General features: G+C 40.0%; 1 pseudogene across 1 annotated transcript; it reads right to left on the reverse strand.

Annotated features, from left to right (window-relative positions):
* Positions 1–16,907: 16,907 nt before the first annotated feature.
* Positions 16,908–20,014, reverse strand: LOC146683676 (uncharacterized; annotated as a pseudogene). Its single transcript, XR_014917632.1, has 4 exons — positions 19,060–20,014; positions 18,582–18,749; positions 18,165–18,260; positions 16,908–17,674 (listed from the first exon to the last, which is right to left on the reverse strand). The product of XR_014917632.1 is annotated as an uncharacterized LOC146683676 (transcript).
* Positions 20,015–21,843: the final 1,829 nt, after the last annotated feature.

Raw genomic sequence — 21,843 nt, forward strand, 5'->3', positions numbered from 1 at the left:
TGTACAGCATGACCGATCAATCAATCAGCCGCTGAGCTGAATCAGACAGTCCCCGACATATCTCATCTCAATATCAGCAGATCTTTTATTACACAGGACCTTTCGATGTGTCACAGCTCCCCCCCCCCCCCCCCCAAAAAAAACTGGGTAATAACATGAATGTTGGCTGCTTTGGTTTGATATTAACTTTTAAGCACATATTAAGCAGATTCCACATTTACCAAGTTTTTAGATCATTTTTTTAAAGTCATCAAAAGATTTCAGTGACAGGAAGGTAAGAGTGATAAAAGTGAGCTGCAACAGAAAGGTCAGAGATAATAAAGAAAAGATGATTACATCGTTTAGTACAAATTCTTGGAGTATGAAAAGCCGTCTCTCCAGAATTGAATTTGGACTGATTGTGAGCATGAAACCAAGGCAAGAAACCTTAAAGTGAAGGCAACATCACAGAGCCTTTGTGTTTTGGTATTTTTTGGAATTGAAGTCATACTTCACGTCAGCAGTGGAAATGAGAAATAAACATGGCTGTGAAACAGATGTGAGAAACAATGATGCTCTTAGAGAGAACTAATGGGACGAAATATTCATTCTGTCAGGCAGCAGAGCAAAAGTAGGGGATACAAGTGAGGTCGGGATTAGAGCTGTCAGCCCACAGAGACGTCATTAGGTGAGATTAAGAACAGCAGAGGGCTTGTTTTGTTTGGCCCATCGCAGCTCAGAGTTGTCATCTGATTGACCTTCGGCCTCCAACCGTCTCCTGTGGTGCAGCCTATTATTTGGATCTTGCGTGACCGTGTCTCCGACACTCCTGTTTTTTTCAGCGCCAGTGGAAAGGTTGATTATGTGTGCTTGCATGTCTGTTTGCATGCGATGCCTGCGTGGGAGTCAGCGTTGCTAGACTGTCCTTCACAGCAGCAGAAGAAATCTGCTCAAGTGTTAAAGATGGACAGACACAAATGAGGCCAATTCGGAGCCTGAAAGTCTTCGGAAAGCTCGTAGAGCGACATCGTTTCACTCTGTCAGTCAAAATAGCGCGACTTGACTGACGAGTAGCGCAGCGTCTCAGTCTCCACAGCAAATTTTATTTCACTTAAATCGCAGAGCCTTAGACACAACAGCAGACTAAGCGTCTTTTAGCTCCCGCAGCAGGCAGATTAGGATCGCTTTAACCACAGAGACACCGAAGACGTGACAGCAGTGGCGTTAAACTTGAGTAAGATGTGCGCGCGTGTCCGTATCTCACATCCCCGGCTGGGCGGGTGATATTCTCATCGTCCCACAGGAGTGTCTCCTCTCTTCCATTTTTGCCCTCGGCAGGAAGTGAAACAGTGAACAGGCCTGTAATTGTGGTAAATGCGGAAATGCAATATTCACACCAGGACTGCTCCACTCACTTAATGGACGACTTCTATCATCTGTCTCACACTCCCTCCGTTTTTGTTTTTTTCTCCCTCTTATTTTCTTTCAACACTTTCAGCACCCCAGGCGGCCACATGGCAAAGTTATCACCAACAGAAAAATAGGAGATAACAATGTCTTTAAAAGAAAAACAACCAAGAATTCTCTTTTGTAGATGCCTGTAAATATCAGGATTACAGCACGCAGCCAAGTCCATGAGTGTGACTGCCTGGTTTTCTGCTTCCCAGTGGCTTTGCAGTAGTGGCTGTGTTTCTGCCTTAAAGATTTGGATACTTGCTGCTGGATGGCTTAAAATGGTGTTTGGGATAGCCTGAAAAAGGTGTAAGTATCAGCCTGATCATGTTGTATTGCAAAGCAGACTCCTGTTCTGCAGCGGTGCATCCCTGTTTAAGAGACAGTCATTCTGAGATTTATGATGTCAAGTCAAAAAAAAGGTTTTCAAAAAATAGGAAAATACAATCGGGAGCTATCACTTACATCTTGCTACAACTTTGAGGAATTGAAGTTGTTTGTCATAAATGTTTGCCTCCAGTGTTTAGCAAACTTGTGTATGGATAAGTACCATGCGTATAAATGTCAGCTTTCTTTTTCCAGGAATGTTGTACTGCTCCTAATGTAATTGGTGAATGTGCAATTGGTGACCAAAGAAAAAAATCAAATTCAGTCACCGGGAAGACACAAATTTTTCCAAGTTACACTATGAGGACGTTCAGTTCAGTTCAACTTAGTTTTATTTATATAGCACCAAATTACAGTTGTCTCAAGGTGCTTTAAATTGTAAGGTAAAGACCATACGATAATACAAAGAAAACAGAAAACCCCAACGCTTTGGCAGCAGTGGGAAGGAAAAACTCCCTTTTAACAGGAAGTAACCTCCAGCAGAACCAGCCTTATGGAGAGGCGGTCATCTGACGTGATCGGTTGGTGGTGAGGAGAGGAAGACAGGATGAAGACACGCTGTGGAAGAGAGCCAGAGATTAATAATAACTAATAACATTGCTATGTTATGTTTTACTTTGGTGTGACTAACAGGACTTTGCACTGTATTCACATGAGGCATGGTGCTTCTCCACACACAAAATGCTAAATCTTTTTAAGAGGGTTTGAATTAAAGTTTGGATAAACTGCAGTCAGGCCATCTTCTGAACCAATGAAGGTAATTGATTATGTAAAAGATATCTTTAGATGCCTTTTAGTAATTTAGATTATTTGGGTCCTAGCATGGTTTTCAAACCAGCCACACTTACCCAGTTATCCAGACAGGGTATTTCTTTTCATAACTATATTCAATTCTGTTTGCCATCTGCTTCTTTGTTGCTAATAACTATATTTTTCTCTTTCTCTTCACTGTCCTATCACACCACAGGCGTACAACTAGTAAAGACGAATGGCTGCCCCTCTCTTTTCCTGTTAGAAGGTTGCTTGTTCTTCCCAGTGTCGCCAAGTACTGCTCTTAACTGTCGAGTCATTTACATCCATTTGCTTGTTCTGTGTCCATTATGTGTGCAAACATTAAAACTTATCTTATACAACTTCCAGTTGACTTCCAGTCCAAGTCAACAGAGCCTCGAATGTGCATAAATACTGACTTGAACATGCTACTTATAGTGCCTTGAGCACACGAGGCAGACAGATTGTCTAAAACTTTCACCACTTTCTCACCCTAAGGCTTCATCTCTCGCCTCTTCTTCTTTGAGCAATTAAAGGAGTTAGCCTTGCGAGAAGGCTGTTGAGCAGCAGTTCGTTCGTATGTCTTGCCAGACAATAACTGCTCTCCGTCACTTTGGCGGAGGCGCGATGCACAGTCGGCCCAAACAAAAGGAGGGAAAAGACAAAGTGAGAGAAAGCACTGGAAGTTTGTATCAACAGAGAAATGTGCAATAACACACTCATCATCATATCTGATGCAGACAGAATCACTCTCAAACCTAAGATGTGGAAGCAAGGGGGGGTGTGTGCGTGCGCCCGCCTGCGCACCCCCTAATAACTGATTCCGATCACCGCCCCACCATTGTCTTGTAGATGCCTCTCGAGAAATAAAGCAGGAAAGATAAAAAATGATGGCAGAGAGAGAGAGGAATCCTAATTAATTGTGATGAATATGCAGATTGGGTTGAATCCTCAGGATAGCCGGCTCCTTTCACCACGATCTGCTTCAATATTTAGACAGAGCTTAGGGACAAAGACAAGTCTACGCCGAGAATACAATCAGCCCCAATTTAACTTCACTGCTAGTCCTCGGACTTTTGTGTGAAAGTTTGTGCGCTCGCCTTCTGCCTTTTTGACAGTCGTCCGTCTGTCTCCTCTGCTCTGTTATCCACTGCAAAAAACTGACATCTCATGAAGTCTCAGATTTGCTGCTTCGATTTAAACGAGTAACATCTTTGTGTGATTTTTATTGGTAAAACACATTGTTTTTCTTTCTTTCTTTTTTTCCCACTCAGTGGCATCCCACTGGTGTTATTTGACAAAGTATGTTCTTTAGCAGCCACAAGCACACAGCAGCGACAGAATCATTGAAACAAGATGAATTTTTCTGTCGAAAACAAAGTTGGGATGATGTCACTGATGTCTAAAATACACTGCTTTGTCTGCAAAGGTTTCTTGAGCCACTTTCCGTCTAAGGACAGTGTCTTAAACAACCTGCACTTAAACTACATTGTGAGATCCCTCTAAAACGGTCTCTTTTCTTTTCACCACTGTGGGTAAGAAGAGCATCAAAAACAATCGTACTGCAGCTCGTGCTCAAGTTTCTGTTTGATCTGCTGCTTGAAGAACGCATAATTATAGTGGAAAGACAAGCAAAATATTTGGCGAGGCTGTATTTAAACAAAGCAGTTCTTTGAGCTAAAAGCTAACATCGGCTTGCTAACATGCGCTCGGTGAATATGCTCGTGTTAATGTTTAGCAAATAATGATTGGCACGTTTGCTTGCTTAGGATGTGGTGTTAGCTTCAGAATGTATATTAAAAAATGGAAGTACAGGGTGGGCCATTTATATGGATACACCGTAATAAAATGGGAATGGTTGGTGATATTAAAGTCCTGTTTGTGGCACATTAGTTTCCACATGATGTGAGGGGGCAAACTCCTCAGGATGGGTGGTGACCATGGTGACCATTTAGAAGTCGGCCATCTTGGATACAACTTTTATATTTTCAATAGGAAGAGGGCCATGTGACACATCAAACTTATTGGTAATGTCACAAGAAAAACAATGGTGTGCTTGGTTTCAACGTAACTTTATTCTTGCATGAGTTATTTACAAGTTTCTCTTTGTTCACAGCCATTGACATGTCGAAGAGGAGGAAAATCCAAGGACACTACAGGGCCATGCCAATAAAGCATACCCTGTGAAACCAAGGATTAACAGCTTGTCATTAAAAGCACATTATCTAGTGAGCATAGCCTAAATCGTTGTTTTTTCTGCCATAACATAAAACAACATAAAACAAAGACAACAAATTTCATATTGTGTTCATTATGAGTCGAAGTGTCATCAGGAAAGGTTTAATTGAGGTCACAGAGAAAGGAAGCCACGGGTGTTTTTCTATAAATTTTTATACAGCAAGAAGTCTTTTTACAACTAGAGGAGTCGCCCCCTGCTGGCCATTAAACAAAGTGAAGTTTTAAGTAACCTACCAACTGGGTTTTCTTTTGAGGCCCAGAAGCTATCCTCACCTTTTATACCATCTATAGTTTGTAAAAAAAGATCAATTGCAAATAAACAGAGGGATCATTTGTTGCTGGACTGCAGGTTTAACTCTCTGTAGCCCATACCTCAGCTGCAGCCGACTGCTGTGTTTTTAGTAGTGTTTGTGTATAAAAATGTTTTTATACACATGATATTTTAATATATTTGAATAATGATGGCATTTCACAATTTATCAGGAGTAAAAACGGATGTGACAATAAAATGTTTTGCAGTATTTTATGTTTTAACCCGGGGTCACCTTAAACTCTGGCCAGTGAGTGCAGGCTATCAGGTAACTGTATACCTCATAATGCCAGATGTGGAGCGTCCGACATGAGTGAATGAGTTGGTTACCCACTTCTGTCCGATGACAGCGATACTGAGAATAACCAAAATTCTTCTATCAGTGAATGCTGCTGTTAGCTGCTGTTAGCCAGCATTAGTGAAACTTTCTTCAAAGTGGATCCAACACTTTCAGCGACTCGGGCACTTAGTGAATAAACTTAGAGAATAATAAAATGTTTGTTTGCATTCTCACATGATGTGAGTTAACAACATTAGCTTCTAACCAGCTTTTGTTGATATAGCCAGCTATGGCCAACTGTCCGGAGGCGAGAAAGTCGATTGTCTAATTTGATGGAAATCAGTATTTGGAGGATGTGGTTGAGATGAGGAAGGAGAGAGCAGTGGTAAGAGGAGGCAGATGAATAAAAGTAGTAGGAGAAAGACATAATGGAGGAAAGCCGATGAAACGTTCAAATATACAGATCTTAAATAATCATACGTGACTTAAAAGCACAACTTGTGATCTTTAAATTTTTAAAAAAAGCTTATAACTGATATACTTTACATCAGTTTTTATTTATTTGTATTTTTTTTATATATATATATATATTTAGGTGTTTCAAATGTTCATCAGATTTTCACCTTTTTTTGGAATTCTCGGGAATCTGAAACATTCTAACAGAATTCTGTTGGGGTATAGAGGATGAAGGTACTTAAGCAGTGGCTTCATGTTTTACAGACAAATAGTGCTTCCATCTTTAATATACATTCTATATTGAGTTAATTAATTATCAAAACCCAAAGTATATCTAAAAGTCCCAGATGAAAGCACTAGATGAAAAGTAAGGGGAAGAGCTCTTCCTGTCTGTTAGTATACTAGTTGCTTAAAAAGGGAAAAGATATTGAGGAAAACTGTTAAAACTGAGTGTAATTTATTGGAAAACTCCACCCAAATATTTGTGGTTAAAAAAAATATTTGAACCACTACTTATATTATTCAAACACTCCTAATATGGATAACATTTTTGATCTTCTTTATACAGGGTTACTTCCACTTGCCTTTGCTAAATGTGCTCCCACAGTGCTCTTGCCTGTTTTTGTGATTTAAAAAGAAAAATCCAAATTGTGCTACTTTTCCAAGCTGTCACCTGCCCCACTTTCCACCAGTTGCAGTCTGCGGTCGTCTTCTGGTGCCAGCTAGCGAGGACGGCAACATTTAATTGTCTAGTGGATTAATTATGCACATTCCTAGTCAGTGTATTGCCAAAGTTATTACAATTTAACCAGAGGAAGAGACATGAACTGTAATGACATTTGAAGTTAAGATATTTCTGATATTATTAGCCCACAGTTGCAGTAGCAGAAATTATACCTCTAAACCATGTGTTCAGATGGCTTTTCTGCAACATGGTCTATAATAAAAGACCTGCTGCAGTATCTTTTTTTTTTCTTTATTTAATGCTTTCATGCGTTTAATGTCTCTGTTCCATTCAGTTTTAAAACACAGACAGCTCAGAAATTCTTTAGTTTTGTTGAACAGACTCACACACTTCCAAGAAGCACAGAAAACAAGTTCAGACTTCCAGTTTGCTTGGTAATCAAATTAGAAATCCATATTTACACTTCAAGTCTGCGCAGTAACAGTAAGACTGTGCTAATATTTAACTTTGTGCAACTGCCTTTCAAGTCACTGTTTTAAACGTTTCCAAGCTGAGATGAAACAAGGATCCTGTTGGGTTTCAGGTTCGCTGCATGTTATTTCATTCTTCCAAAGAAGTGCCTCACGTTCGCTTTGATTGGCTGCTCGGCTAAAGCCCTGCGCAGCCAGTAGGCAAACTGAAGGCTCAAGTCTTCTGGCACCTGTGACCCATGAAAGAAAAATTGATGCACATTTAATGAAACGTCTGTCTTGAATCAGTTCATGAGAGAGGTTTCTAGTATTTACAGTTTGTGCATGTGTGTGTTTTTAGTCAATGTAAGAAAGAAAATAGGAAATGTAATGTTCTGGTAATGAAAAGTGTAAAAAAAAATATTTTAAGGATTATCAAAATGAACAAAATCTTCAGTCAGAAACACCGTCTGCCTGAAAGGTCCTTCACAGCAGACCATTACTGAGAGATGAAAAAATGTGTTTGAGGTCAGCGCAGGACCCAGACTCAACCTTAACTCTTTTCATCATCTACTTCCCATTTTTCTTTTCTTTTTCTTCAGCTGCTCAAGATTTTTCCCTTTATCTCTCCCTCTCCAGCCAACACAGAGTGACTTCATCCTGACAAATGTGATGTGTGTGTGTGCGTGTGTGGGGTATATTGTGTGTGCTTGCACGTGACTGTAGCGAAGGGTGATTCATTTTAATGTCCGCAGGCCGTGTTGTGATCTCTGAACCACAGGCTGGCCAACAAGAGGCGGCCAAACAGTTGGTCATCTGGTGTGGGCTGAGATATTGCAGCATGGGTGTAAAACTGTGTGTGTCTGTGGTTGTGTGTGTGTGAGTGAGAGACATGTGGAGCTACAAGTGAGATTACTTGGACCAGCCAACTGTGTACAGAAAGCACTGGGAGTTATGGATCCCATTGTAGGGTTGATGCTAAGATAAATAAAAGTTAAAAGTTTGCAGTCTGGCTGAACTACAGACGCAGTGCACTCACTCGCCACTTTTAAGTGAGCTGATTGTTTCAAGCAAGTTTAAAGACACACAGTGAGAGACGCAGCTGTGTGTAAAAGCTGTTCACAGCAGTTGCTCAAAGGACCTGGAAGGACTTTGGTGAACTCAGAGATGTGATCTGGTTCTCCAGGTCTGCTGGATTCCACTGCTGTTAATTAGCCTTAGTTTATACAGAGTTTCTTACATCTCGTGCCAGCTAATTTAAACTTGCACAGAATGGCAACGTTCAAGTGGTTATTTATTATCAAATGCTCCAACAATATGAAGAGCACTGGTTGGACAATAATAAAAAGTAACTCAGTAGAAAAAAAAGAGCTTTTGAGGTATCATCAAGAAAACATTGCATACATAAGTAAGTTGGTTTTCTGTCCATCTATGTCTTTAATTTAGGGAACAATAAATAATTGCATTTTTTCATCACAGTTCTTTTAGAATATTTGAATATGTATTAAACATGTCAGCAACACTTCCTTTTGACACAAAGGAATTACTGACATTTAATATTTCCTTTATCGAAAATGCACCAAAGAAACAGGTAAATAATTCACAGACGATTCAGATGATTATAACTTGAATATGTAGTTCCCTTCAGTTCTGAGGTACATTTTGACATGTTTCAGCCGATTTAGTCTTTCAATTTTCTTTTGGCTCCTTTCAAGTATTAAGTAATTACTTTTAGCACTGTTTCACTATTTTAACAACTGCTGTTTCACATCATGCTAACATAGCTTTGAAAAATTAGACATTCTGCTCTTTCGATATATTTATTATATAATTTCATAGAACAAAAGCGTAGTGGAAGGTCTTTAGTGATTTAGTGATTCATTAATATCTTGGTGGGAGAAATGAACATTATTAAGTTAACAAAACATATTACAAAATACTGAAAACAATGTCCCTCAAGTGAAATGCTAGCATATATTTCTAATGGCATGGCTACATAGTAAGTGACTCCTTCAGTGGTCATTAAAATCTGTGTTTAAAAGTGTACCTGTGGACCTCCATGTTAAAATGCTCAACTTCAAGGGAATTAGCATTAGCATGCGTGCCATCACTAAAGCTAATTTCCACCATAATGACAACTGTAGACGTTTTTTTTAATTTACCAAAATAGAAGTTTGTTCTTCAGTTTTGATGAGTGAAATTCACATTGTCCAACCTTTTAAGGAGGAGATAGGGTACATATAGACATAAAACACTTCTTTCGTAAGAAGATACTCACAGAAAATTGGCAAAGTGTTGCACAGACTCAAAATGACATTCAGAAACTAATAGTGACACTGTTTTGACTGTGTATAATATACAGTCTATGATGATACATCTATAATAACAAGGTGAGCAGATAATAGTTACCATATTTGCTAGTTTAGTTTGGTATGTTAGCATGCTATGTTTGCTAATTAATGCTAGCTAAATCTAGGTTTAAAAAAAGAAGAAAAAAAGAATACTTGATAAAAATGAACTGGGTCTTCCCGAAAAGCAATTTATCAGGCCAGTCAAGCTGAGGGGAATAAAATGAGAGTATTACATACTATACTATACGCTTATACACCCAAAGGCGATTGGGTGTATAAGCGTAAAGAAAAGTTTCAATTTTGTTTTTGTAATGCAGCTTTATTTTAAAGCGTTAGCACAGACCATTTCTCTGGTAGACAATCCGGTTGTTAAGCAGGGCTGGACTGGGACAAAAAAATCGGCCCGGGCATTTTGACTAGAGACCGGCCCACCAAAAATGTGACGTCATTCAGGGATAAAACCGCAAAGGATTCTGGGAACTTGTGGCAAGCGGTACTAGCGCATGCAGGCTTTCAATTGAACTCAGTTACACAACGATAAAAAGAAACACAAAAACTGGCAACAAGCTGTTGTATTATTAACTGCACTAGCCGGTGTTGTGCCAAAAAGTGATTGTCTGCCAAAAACTGATTTCCGGTATTTGCCAAAAACTGATTGCTCGTATTTAAATTGCTATAAGTAACTTGTTGGGCTATAATATGTGAAACATATGTCAAATGCATCCCTCATGGATGACATAAAGTCATCTCTCCATCTCCTGCTCTTTTATTTCTCTCTCTGCTGCTCTTCTGTCTCCTCTGTCACAGACTTCTCCACTTTTGATGATAAATCAGCCTGGTGCAACATGTAAGGATTGGCACAATTTGTTAAGATTTTGAGGAGTTTGAGAAACTAACCTTAAGCATAAAATAAAATTTACTATCAGTAACTTCATAGCACCCGCCCAGCAGTATATAAACTCCGTCATGCTAGCTAGTACGCAGTACCAGTTATTCTAAGCGACTGTAAAAAGTCAGCACAACGAAAACAAACTACAACTAAACTTGGTTTATATCTGACACAGATAGACAGCAGGTCATAACTTCTTACCTGAAGTTCAGTTCCTCTGCCACTATGACCGGCGGCCGCCTCGGGTCTCTCCTCCTCTTGCCTCCCCTTATCCACCTGCTGGCCTCCACCACTTGCTGATGTTGCTAAATCTGTGGAAGCTATGCCATAGCTACCGCCAAACAATTCAGTTATTTTTACACATTTGGCAGCGTCTGCCTGAAGGGCTTGTTTCTTTTTGGCCCTAATTTTTTCTGCACCTCCTTTCCTTTTTTTTGTTCTCCATTTTCTTTAGTTCGTCTATAACAGGGCTGCCCAATCCCAGTCCTCGAGAGCTACTATCCTGCAGCTTTTAGATGCATCCCTAATCCAACACAGCTGAATCAAATGGTTTGATTACCTCTTCAGCATGCCATCGTGTTTGGCAAAGGCCTGATAACAAGCCATTCATTTGATTCGGGTGTGTGGGAACAAGGATGCATCTAAAAGCTGCAGGACGGTAGCTCTCGAGGACCGGGATTGGGCACCCCTGGTTATAGGATTGCTAAACAAGGGGGAGGGTGCATCCGACCTCCTCGGCTGTAATTGGTCTAGCCCAGAGTCGATCATGACCAATTGGCCAATCCAACACCTTTCATTATTTATACCCTTCCAAAAAAAAAAAAAAAAAAATCGATCGGCCTATAAAAACAAAAAATCGGCAGCGGCCCACCGGGCAAATGCCCGGTATGCCCGATGGCCAGTCCAGCTATGTTGTTAAGTGATGATGTAACTTCAGTAACCCTACAAATGTCACTATTGTTTAGTTTTCTGTCATCATTTATGACGGAAGTGATAGCAGAGCTGTACGTTTTCATTTTTCAGAAATCCCTCAGTCAGAACATGGTATATAATCTTTAGATGGAAACTACCAAACTCCCTGCTAACTCCTAACTCCGCTAAACTTCATAAATTCTGTTTTAATGGATGCCTGGATGTTAAACTTAATTGTTACACCTCATATCGCCACACTGATCATTTTATTACAGATGAAAGAATTTAGACATTTTGTAAGTCGCAGTGATGCCACAGCGTTTGTTTGACTTTGGGACCAAAAGCAGAGTTTGGACCCGGAAACAGTTAATGATGTCGGACTTAAAGACATGATAGTATGACTGCCCATACAGTAAGTGGTTGAAGATCTCTTAGTTTACATTGAATTTTTTTCTGTCTTAAAGTTTTAGATTACAGCACACTAGCCCTGCAGTATTCCTGGCAGCATTCTCAAAATATTCCTGCATTTGCCTTCGAGTCCCTCCTGGATACAGGAAATGGGCGAAAGTAAATAATTTCTAATTAAGAAAAAAATCCTTCCATCAGTCTCGACAATAGGTGTCCAAAAAACACAGAAAGCCACTCTGCGACTGAATAAATAATTTGCTGTTGAAGATTCATGATAAATATACAGCTTTAAAGGGTGTCAGAACAAAAACACTGCAGGACTGAACTCTGCTGTTGTTTGCTGTGTTTGTGTCGAACGTTGGATTTCTGCTTTGGAGCCCTTTGATGTAATTATGTCTTCTCCCTTATGCCTCCCAATCTGGTTTTCATCACCATTACACTTTTCAGTAATGAGCACTCTTTTTCTTTTGAATAAAGGAAAACATCCCATTCCAGACAATAGAATATTTAGTAGCATTACGTGTCCTTGGATGGGTTTGCTCTCCTTTGCTGGAAAGCGTGAATACACTTTAGTGTGTGTGCGTGTGTGTGTGTGTGTGTGTGAGGGCTGAACCACAGCAGGAGGTTCAGACCTGAGATGGGGTGAGTCTTGTTGTCCTCCCTGAATTATTTAGCGCATGAGGGAGTATGTGAGCGAACGCTAACCCCGGTTGTCACGGGAGACCGCAGAGCAGAGTGCGCTGTTTATTATCAGTCTGTGTCCTTTTCTGTTTTTAAGTGCTGTTTAAAAAAACTGGTTCACTGTGCAGAAATCTTCACACATCCTCAGTTCAGTAAGAGTGATCAATGTCTCGTTTGTCTTCTCTGAATTCAACAACAAACAAGTATTTAGGAAAAAGAAGGGAGGGGAACAGAGGAGTATATGAAAGTGTGATCTTTCCTGGTAAAGCCTCTTAGGGAGCTGTGGATTTACACTCCTGTCAAATGATTTGTGGTTTCGTGTGTGTGTTTCAAATGTCCTCACAAGGATACAGAGATGAGAAAATCCCCTAATGTGGAAATTGTTATCCTGAAATGATGTTTTTTTTTCTTTTAGAAGTGTTGACTTGGATTAAGGGTCGCAGAATGGAGAACGGGTGTAGGTTGATGGAAGGTCCTCGCCGCTTTGGGGACACAAAGATGTGTGGCGTCACATTTATTCCGCAGTGTTGGAAGTCCCTGAACTTGTGAACTGTGAATCTAACCTTAGACACTGAGGCACAAGACACACACATGAAAAGACACCCTCTCAACACCTCTAAGGGTCCCTGCGGGTATCCCACGGAGTTCAGGATGTGTACACTTGCTATATTTATGCACCTTTACACTCATTATACCAGCATGACCTTCAGTCTGCCTACTTTTTCACCTTCGTGTGGTTTTGGCGCTAAACCCAGATTTGACATGTTTTTTTCATGTCATTTCCCGGCCTCCCTTTCTCTCTCTGCCTGGCTACTAACCCACCCACCCATCCATCCACCAAGCATGTTGGCACACAAACACTGTTTTTAGAAAGCAAAACAACCTGGGGAATATGACTGGAATATGGAAACGCTTAATCTCTCTGGGTGGATGAGTATCAAATCCCCCAGCGAACGATCGAGGTAGAGAGAGAAAGAGCGAGAGAGACTGTGGAGGAACACTGTGTTCATTTTGCCAAGGCCAGATGGTGAGGGCAGCTTTGGTGCTGCACGGCCTCTCAGGCCATGACACACACACACACACACGCACAGACATGATTACCTCAGCCTGTTTGTACAGCAGCAGTGTACTGTGTGTGGTGGCCTAAGCGAGTCAGACTTATTAGATTAAGCTTTTATTTGTCTCTGCGCCGTTATCCACTGTTTTCCATCTCAATGTGTTGCTGGGATTAAGAGACAGTCTCTGGTTTGCGTTTTCCATGTTTGGATAGTTTGTAATCTGCTTCTCTATCTGTATTATTCAGCGCTGGAGGTTGGTTCAAATGCGCCAAGCAGCCTCACTAACACCAAAACTGACACAACCAGAGTATTGTGAAATTACACTGTTTCTTAACAAGGGATGTTTAATTTCAGCTTGCTTATAACTTGAATATGGCGTTGTACACCGCTCAGAAAAATTAAAGGAACACTTTGAAAACACATCAAATCTTAATGGGAAAAAGTCCTGCTGGATATCTGTGCTGATCAATCAATCAATCAATCAATCAATCAATCAATCAATCAATCAATCAATCAAAGCTTTATTTGTCACAAGCAGGTTGCCCTGCAGTGAAATGGGACCCCCCCCCCCGATGTGGACTGAGTGATGTGTTAGGAACAAATGGATGCGATTTGATGGAAATAAAAATGATTGATCTACAGAGGGCTGAATTCAAAGACATCCTGAAAATCAAAGTGAATTAATGATGTGACCGGCTAGTCTGTTTTGCCAAATTTTCACTGCAGCAACTTAAACTGGTACTCAGTGGTTTGCTTGTATACACACCTGGCAACATCAGTGCATGCCCCTGAAGGGTTTCCTCCCGGATCTGGACCAATGCATTACTGAGATCCTGGACCGTGTAAGGTGGAACCTGCATGGACTAAATGATAAAACAATATCCCAGAGGTGACCTGTTGGATTTGTATCAGGCAAGCATGGGGGCCAGTCAATGATATCAGTTCCTTTATCCTCCAGGAACTGCCTGCATGAGGCCCGGCAATGTCAGCCTCATGTGGCAAGTTCAACATCGCCTCAATACATGAGGTAAGACAGTGTGCAACTGGAGGAACCCAGGACCCACTACACCAGCGTAGGTTTGACAATGGTCCAAGGATACCTAATGGCAGGCAGTGTTGGGAAGGTTACTTTTAAAATGTATTCCATTACAGAATACAGAATACATGCCCCAAAATGTATTCTGTAACGTATTCCGTTACGTTACTCAATGACAGTAACGTATTCTGAATACTTTGGATTACTTAATTATCATGCTTTTTACAACAACGTGAATGTACTATTGCTGTGATTTATTACTATTACTGAAGGTCCGCGACTCCGAACTGTAGTAAAGGGACCTCTGACTAATACGGCGGGGTCCCTGTCGGCTTGTAGCCGAAAAATAGCTTTACTTTGTTGTGTGGGTCAACTTTTCTTGCGAGATACAGAGAGAGGCGTTGAAAGGCTGCTCCAACGGAACTTATTGTTTTCGGAGGAAAACACGAACACGGTGTACAGTCGAGTCTTAATAGCTTACTTACAACTGGGCTCGTCAGGCACTCTTCTTGGCTGCAGTGGTTATTATTATATTTACATGCTTCCAGCTCCCGTTTTTGCTCGATGACAACTTGTACCTTTCCACTCCCCTTTTTCTCCCTCCTCGCGCTCACAGACCCATAACGTGTATGGCAGTCCATTCTCCCTGCAACACGGACTACACTGCCCATGATGCTACATTCTTTAGAGCTATGCTTGTAGCATTCTGCCTGTTAGCTTAGCACAACAACAACAACAACGAAAAGGCGCTCTCTCACCCAGGAAACACAGAGAGAGAGAGCGTCGCCCTGTAACCATGGCAACCGTAACGCTGCCGCCTGGAACAACAGAACGTAGCTGTCAAACAAAACCAAACAGTCCTGACCCGCGACAAAATGAAACAGGAAAGTACCGCAGTGTAATCCATTTATTTCAACAAAGTAACTGTATTCTGAATACCACCTTTTTAAACTGTAACTGTAACGGAATACAGTTACTCATATTTTGTATTTTAAATACGTAACGGCGGTACATGTTAGGGCTGGGCGATATATCGAGTTTTTTAAAAATATCGATATATTTTCATACGAGATATAAGATGTGACAATATCGTTTATATCGATATAGTCTATGTTACGTTGTGGAGCCGCAGGTTTGCCTCTCTTTCGTCCACTTTTGTCTCTACGAAACGTTACTCGGCCTCGCCTCTCCTTCACTGAACACAACTCCGCCTCCCCCATAGCTTCACCTGCAGGCAATGACAAGATGAAAGCGGAAAATCTCCGTTAGCGAGTTACCGCGGATCGCCCCGTGCGTGGGGCTGGACGGCGTCAACGTGTTAGCGAGCTAACCGCGCTAACGACATGCAGCCCGAAGGGGCTGCACGGCCTAAAATCCTTTCATTTTCTCAAAACTCGACAGTGCGCCTTATGTATGAATTCTGGTTGTGCTTACTGACCGCGAACCGATTTTATGTGGTGCACAGCGCTCAGCAATCTGTCAAAAAATGTTTTAATATGACTTTGCTAAGCTAAGGAGCTGCACCGCTTGATGGAGCCGCCTCGCGGAGTGATACGTACTGTGCTTCAACGTAATATTACCGTACTGTGTGTGTATAAGGACCACAAATGGCACCTGTTCAGAGACGTGGTGCAGCTGTGAAATCTGTCTCTTTGTTATTATGCTCAGCTTCTATTAGTTTACATTTTGACTGCACAATTGTGAGCTTTTTGTTATGCACAAAAACAACATTGTTTTCTTTTATTTATGGACCATGATTATTTAATAAATGCTGATAATTTATTTATGAGTAATTTCTTCATGTACATCTACGCTGTATGTAAAGAAAATGCCCGTGTGACATCTGGGACACAGTGTGACTAAGAACTCTCTTTTTGTTCTTAACTTATGGCTTTTTAAAAAAAAATATTGAGATATATATCTTATATCGCCATGCAGCTAAAAAATATCGAGATATGAATTTTGGGTCATATCGCCCAGCCCTAGTACATGTATTCCGTTACTCCCCAACACTGATGGCAGGGGGCCATTGCATAGCCTGTGGAGGTCTGTGCAGGCATCATTGACCCATAGCATTGTTCATAGCTTCTCCCGACCCTTTCATGTCTGTCACACGTGCTCAGGATGAACCTGCTCTCATCTGTGAAAAGCACACTGCACCAGTGGTGGACCTGCCAATTCTGGTATTCTATGACAAATGCCAGTCAGGCTTTACGGTGCACTGTAAACCCGAATCAGTTGACTGAACTTAAAACATTTGTGGAAACTGATTACCTCAAAAGTTTTAAGTACACAAACTCATCTTTTCTAAGTATGGGGTACTCAAAATTTGTATTTATTGTTAACTTAAAAATTTTAAATTATATTTTTATTTTATTAATTGAGCTTTACTTAAAAACTATATACTTTAATTTTAATATTTTTGTGTTTTTTGTAGTTTACTATTTTGATCCAACACAATGCAATTATATTACAAACTAAACGCAAATTATATGATTATTAATTAAAAGATATTTATTTTTAAATGTTTGAGTGTAGACTAGTAAAAAAAATTAGAGAAATTCATTTACTTTACATTTTGTTTATTTAACATTTTTTATGGAAATGTAAAAACATCACTTAGTGTTTTTATAAAACCACTAACATGGACATTGGCACCATAAAGTGAGCATTATAAATTCAATGTAGAACATGTCTTTTTATAAAATCACAAAGGACAACATCAGTCCTAATTGCATCTTTCTCAAAATACATAAATTCAAAATAAAAAGTCAAATACTAATCACTTTTGTTTGAAAAAGAAATGAAAAACAATTTTATAAAATGGGTACAAATAAAGATGATCATCTTCCAAATAACCAGAGCAAAGTTAGGTAAACTGATGGAGTTAAATCCACCCAAAGTCTGTAGTAAACTTAAAGTGCTTTAAATAAAGTGCTTAAAACAAAGTGCTCAGTAACAGAGTGCATGTCCTAACAAACATTGCCTTATATTCCTTCCAGAACTACTCTTTCAGCAACAAATCATTTTTAAGAGCATGTAGGCAGGGTTTCAGAGGTTTGCCGTCAACAAGCCCCATGAAGATTTTTTGGACAAAGGTAAATGTGTGAACGAGCTTCCTGGGGTAGTCTAAATGCAGAGCATAGATCAAACCAAACAATAAGGCAAATGCATCTGCAAATCTGGGAATATCACGCATCACCAAGTCGCCTTCCACCACAATGGCCATGCTTGAGGAAGTAAAATGGACTGGTCTGGGAAGCGCCGTCGGTAACCACTGTGAGAAGGGCAACTGGAGTGTCAATGAGGGTCGACTCATCCAATGTGTCCGCCTGGAATAGACACAGTATCAATAAGTAAGGTTGGTTTGAGAGAATGTGACAAGCAAGACCTGTAATCTAGCAAAAAATTCAGCAGTGTAGTGGGTTACTTTGTAACGGGTTAGGGTACTCTACTTTTTTGAAAAATGTACATTAACGCGTTAGCTTCTTGCATTACATAATTAGTATGTTTGTTATTTTTCTAAAAAAAAAAAAAGAAAAAAAGAAAAAAAAGAAGTCATTTTTTATTTTATGACTTTATCTCAAAAATAAACTAAATCTTGACTTCAGCCTTGTTTTTGGGGCCACCTGCAGCGTAGCCGAAGTGCTGTGATACGCCTGTGCCCTGCTCCTGACCCTGTGTGTGTGTGTGAGGGTTTTCTAAAGAGAGGGTATTTTGCTTGTACAATTTGGTAGCTGCTAGGGTATTAAATTGTATTTAAAAAAATCCATGGTGTTTTATCTCACTGGCAGAATTTAAGTGATGCAAAAATACACTTACATTACATGTCTAAAAGAATTCTGGGTCCTCCTCCCGCAGGTATACAGGAAGGGCACGAAGCACTGCAGTGCGTTTCACGTTGATATCAGGCGCCTCCTAAAAAGGGAAAAGAAAAGTTCATTGAACACAAAGTTTTCAGGTGTCATTCTTTGGGGAGAATACATGTTTATGAAACTGCATGACATGTGACTCTACATAATTTTGGAGACATTTCTTTTAAGACACAACCTTTCTGTCTCTTATGACAAAGAGTCTGTATCTTACTCATTTGACAAAAATCCTACACAGTATTTTAAAGTAACATACCAGATCAGAGCTGTAATCTGTATAAAACACAAATGTTCAAAGCAAGGAAAAATTGAGTTTTTATCAGTGAAACTTTTAATTTGTGTTAATTTTATCATTATCAATATTCACCTGAAGATCATAATGATTCAGGATGGTTCGCAGAGCCTCTGATATCTTGCCAGTCCGTGCAGCCTTCTGTCTGTATAGAGCCATAAGTCGTGGTGTGTGTCTGTCAAGTTCAGCGTAGAACTGGTTCCGCAGGTTAATGTTTGTGACTCGGTGGAACTCCGCACAAATCTAAAATAAAACAGGACAAAAACATCCAACATGAAGCCAAATTACTGACCAAATTTACATCTTATCATTAAAGAGGAATTGCCCAACTTCTGTCTAACCTTGCTTTATAGATGTCCTATGAATTTTTTTTTCTTTAAATTGGACCCGAACCACAAGCACAAGTGTATCACAAAGCTGAAATATATTTTTGTTTGTTATCCATTATTTATTTATGTGTTATTTATTTATTATCTGGATCTGAAGAGATCTGCTGAACTTGCATTGTTTCATGTTAAACTGAAGAAGAAAAAAAAAATCAAAGCACAGATACCTGAGAGTCAAATCGCAGAGCAGGCCATTTCCCTAAGAAGTTCTTTACCATTGGGTTGTCTTGAACAATTTCATGGCGACGAAGTGCGAAGGTAGTCTGCATCAGTTTTTCAATCATTACTTTGTTGGGCTCAGTCTTCTCAACCTCATTTTTTATCTGGACTCTCATATCCTCCAAACTGACCTGATCTTCTCCTCTTGGAAAGTTTGGGAGGTAGTTCACCTCAGCTCTTCTGGCTCTTTTTATGTTTGAGTGGGGATGCTCTCCTTCAGGGTTGTTAACACTCCTCCTACCAGCATTGACAGACACCTCCACACATCCAGATCTGGCTAGCTTGGTGCGATAATTTCCCATCTTGAATTTTAAACTGGTCTTCCAACCATAACTTCCATTCCTACTTCCAGGCTCTTTAAGACATGGATGAGTGGTAACAAGAGCTTCTGCTGCCAAACCGACATCTCCATCACTTGGATAGGCTTTGAAGGTGTGCATCACTGAAGCCATGGTCTCCAAGATGTTGTGCTTTTGGGCTCGAGTCAACTTCAGATGTTTTCCAGACATCTCAAAGGCTCTATTTCCCTCCTCAAGGAGATGTTCAACTTCGTAAGAAAAGGTAGGTACTGGGAAAGTGTCAGGCCAACACTTCAGACGCTGAGCTAAAGGCACATGAGGAAGGATGTCTGTATCAGAACTTGCACAAGAACTGACATCACTTTCAGATCTCACTACTTTTAGTGTGCCCTTCTCCGGCAACTCTTGAATATCCAGTAGGCAGGTAAGTTGCCCATCAAAGTCGGAGTCTTCGTATTGTAAGGTAAACTCAAAGTCCAGCCTTGGGTTGAGCTTCTCACGGAGTATGGTGATTAGTTCTTCCACCGACTCAGGCCGCTTAGTTAGAGAAACCTTCACAACAACATCTGTGGTGAGGTGAACTCTCAGCAGGAACTTTTGGGATACTGCCATCATCCTATGAATAAAACAAGGAATGGAGATGATTTTTAAAAAATGAATCGTCTCATATATAAAAACACTGTACATCATACCATTAACCTTATTATGGTCAGTGATAATTATATACTCAGCCATCATTACAGCTTTCAAAAATTTCAAAAGTACACTGTACATTTCATGACAAAATAAACACTTAGCATGGTAAAAAAAAAAACTTACAATTACTGCTGTTTACTTTGAGTGCAGTCTTGAATTCTATGGCCGATCATCCAACAATCCAAAACATAGGTAAGAATTTCAGATGTTACAAAGTCACAGGCCATCATTCCATTTAGTCATGGTAAACAGTAACCCTCTTTTAGTTTTAAGTTTTTACCATATAATCAACATTGTCTCACCATGTATAAATTCTGTTAAGTTGGAAAAAAAAAAGCAAAAAAAAAAAAGCACAGAATACATATGAATTTACACTGCAGTTATTTTAAAAAACCAAGCCAAACTGCGGGATAAATCTTTGCAAAGACACATTGTTATGCAATAGTACATAATACATCAGTGAGATACATGTAATATTACACAGAACTTCTACTTACAAACTACTTCTTTTACAGGCTGCTGCTTAAGATAGAAGTTGCCACTGCTAGCTAAGTCACTTTTGAATGATGCTAATGAGAAGAAGAAAAAAACCCGGCCGAACAATGAGGCTGCTGTTGTAAAAACGCCAACTTTCTTGCGTTGGCAATGGGTCGTTAAAATATCACTAAGACACTTTCTTTATGTGCAATTCTTATTAAAACTGTGTTTTAATCGGTTAAAACTGTAAAACTGACGATATCATCGGTTTGAAAAAGAGCGCGAACAACAGCGAACAACAATTCACTACCTGGGTCTGTGCTGTTTAACACAACGGCGCATTCAAAAACAAGTTAATGGCTGCAACATATTAATATACTTGCTTTTTTACGGAAAAAATAAACATAACGAAGGTTCCGTTTTACTTACAAGTTTCTCCAAATGTGCTCTCCGGTCGCTCGAGAAGGGCAGCCATATTGAACAGAATTTTCTGTCAACGTCGTTCAGGTTAGAGAGAAAACGTCATGACGTCATGACGTACAAATGCGGAGCTCGAAAAAAAAACATTTACTCAAAAATCATAATTAAAAAAGCAGTATTTACTCTTAACTTCTAAGCCATGTACAATTATAACTGTTTGAATCGTTAAGAGAACAGAAAAGTTTTAAGTTGTTTCAACTTTGTGACGCATTTCAATTGTTGTATCCACAAACTTTATAAGTCAGGTGGACTGTTGGGGTTTACAGTGTGCCAGACAGTGAGCACAGGGCCCAGAAGAAGATGTGGGTCCCTCATTAAGTCAGTCTCATTGTTTGGTCAGAGACATTCACATCAGTGGCCTGATGGAGGTAAATTTTTAGCTCTGGCATTGCTCATCCTGTTCCTCCTTGCACAAAGGAGCAGATACTGGTCCTGCTGATGGGTTAAGGACCTTCTACAGCCCTGTCCAAATCTCCTAGAGTAACTAACTGCTTCCTGGAATCTCCTCCGTGCTCTTGAGATTGTGCAGAGATTGTTGATGCATGATGATAATCCTACTTAGGGCACCATGAACTGAACATGTAGTCTTGAATAATACTTTTTTCACATCTGCAGTGTTTATTCCATTGAAACTGGTTCATATTCCTTCTTGGTGTAAACACAGTAAGACTGATGTGCAGGGTACATAAACGGTAAGCACAGACTTGCAGCTAGCTATAAAACTAATATAAAGTATTCACATTATGTACCAGGTCAGAAGACAACTGTTTTTCTGGCACA

Source organism: Copadichromis virginalis, linkage group LG22 (assembly GCF_057382275.1).
Source record: "Copadichromis virginalis isolate Kocher_CV1m ecotype Utaka linkage group LG22, C_Virginalis_male_GT1.1, whole genome shotgun sequence".
Lineage (NCBI taxonomy): Eukaryota > Metazoa > Chordata > Actinopteri > Cichliformes > Cichlidae > Copadichromis > Copadichromis virginalis.